This window comes from Octopus bimaculoides, chromosome 8 (genome assembly GCF_001194135.2).
Source record: "Octopus bimaculoides isolate UCB-OBI-ISO-001 chromosome 8, ASM119413v2, whole genome shotgun sequence".
In the NCBI taxonomy this organism is placed as follows: Eukaryota; Metazoa; Mollusca; class Cephalopoda; order Octopoda; family Octopodidae; genus Octopus; species Octopus bimaculoides.
Window position 1 is genome coordinate 15,483,538 of NC_068988.1, and position 2,200 is coordinate 15,485,737.

Here is a 2,200-nt window from a genome sequence, read left to right on the forward strand (position 1 = left end):
TCAACGGCAGCGACTTCAAACCGCACCCATAGTTTCAGTCATAACAGCGTTAAGCGCATGACAAAGTACAACATGGCTAGCAGCTCGTTTATTTAAAACATTCACAAACACTACAACAGATCTGGTGAGCCAATATAAGTCAGAACCTTTCATGTTGAGAGTGGTAACTAACAGTAACTACGTGGTTTTGGGAGCAGGCCTCATTTACAGCAAAACAATGATTTCATTTGCGGTTTTCTTGTCAGTAACTGTCGTGAAACGTCTTGTAAGGAAATCTTTGAAAGCTGTGGTCTGTTGTATACGAGACTTGAATACTAACGCATGAAAACTAAGGTGAAGGAGTGAAGTAGGAAGAAACCTTGACCCACGGGGCATAAATAGTTCACAAACTTGTCAGAAGATTACTATCTGAGATTATTCTGCAAAAGACCCATGGACTACACGATGTTAAGACAGGTGACGGATTATGTCTGCTAGTCATAAAGACTAACTCGTTCTCTATCAGTTTTGACTGCAATATTAATTTTATTTTCCTTTACTTCAGGTTCTTTTGACTTATCTCCTTTAAATTATTCATCCTGGATGGTGGATTGGTAGAATCATTAGAGCATCTGTCAAAATACGTTGCAGTATTTACTCCAGCTCTTTAAGTTCTGAGTTCAAATCCTGCCGAAATCAACTTTACCTTTGATCTACCTTCCAAAGTCGACAACATATAGTACCAGTGATGCAATAGGATCAATATAATGGACTAACTTCCGCCTTCTACATTTCTGGCTTTATGCCTTAGTTAGAAACACTTATTTTATCCATGTGCATGATATTAAAACGTTCGCGTTGTTCCGGGTTCTGTCCCATTGCGCAGCACAAGTATCTTTCAACGATAGACTCGGACTGACTCAAGCTTTATCAGCTAGAAATTGGCTAGACAGATACTGTTCGGAATTCGCCGTATGGAATTCTTTCTGACTAGCAGACATAATCCACCACCTGTTTAAAAACATCACGTAGTGCATTGGCCCTTTGCAGAATTAACTCTGATGATAATCTTCTGACCGACTATGTGAACTAATTATGTCCTATGGGTTGGGGTTTCTTCTTACTGTACTCACACACCTTTCTTCCTTCCATCACTCTACTGATCTGAGAAACTCTACTAAAAGGTTGTGTGCTGCTCTTTTCCTTCTGCCTTCACCATGAAAGCTTCTCACTCGAATCTCACATATTCAAAAAAATATGAGTTGAAAAATTTTGATTAATTGAGATAGTTTATGTCAACTGTTATAGCCCCGGGTTGACCAAAGCCTTGTAAATAGACTTGGTAGACGGAAACTGAAAGAAACTCGTCGCTTATATGAATACTACCATACCCGTGTCGTTAAAAATCCTGACAGTTTTATTAATGATAAAAAATAGTGCATCAGCACAATGGCAGAAACCGTTGATAAATATCAGTAATCCAGTAAATACACACACACACACACACAGAGACACACACACACACACACAAACACACACACATACAAACACACACACACACACACACACACAAACACACACATATATATATATGTATATACATGATGTAGCTAGAACACTATAACGAAATCTGTCGGATAACTCCAAGGACAAAGAAATAGAACCCATAGTATGGTGGAAGCCATAGCTATTCATAATAAAAAGGTGGAATGTCCCAAGGAAAATCTCAATAAAATGTAAACTTAATAGACCTGACTTAATGATTTGGGATAGAGAAGAGAAACTACAATTGTGGAAATCAGCTGTCCAACGGATGTTAACATAAAGCTAAAGATCAGTGAAAAAGAGCATACCAACGCTAAACTATTGAGAAATTTGCAGTTACTCAATCCAGATTACAAGTTCAGGTTTATACCTGTAGTTATTGGGGCCCTGGGATATGTAACACACTACCTAAATGCCAATCTTGAGAAATTAGGCTTCTCAAAACCAGAAAGGGGAAAGCTAATTCAAAGACTACAGATCTAATCCATCATTGGAACTGTAAAAATCTGTAAAACTTTCCAGAAGTTTATTAAGTAAATATGAGTATGACTAGATATGAGAATACATGCATGAAGCAAAACATACAAAACTGGGCAATATACATACATAATGCATACATACATACAAAACTGGGCAATATACATACATAATGCATACATACATACAAAACTGGGCA

At 37.5% G+C, this 2,200-nt stretch overlaps 1 protein-coding gene across 2 annotated transcripts in view; it reads right to left on the bottom strand.

Moving 5' to 3' along the window:
• LOC106867498 (uncharacterized) overlaps positions 1 to 2,200 on the bottom strand; it is a 51,505-nt gene that overhangs the window by 3,950 nt on the left and 45,355 nt on the right. The gene's annotated exons all lie outside the window — the stretch shown is intronic.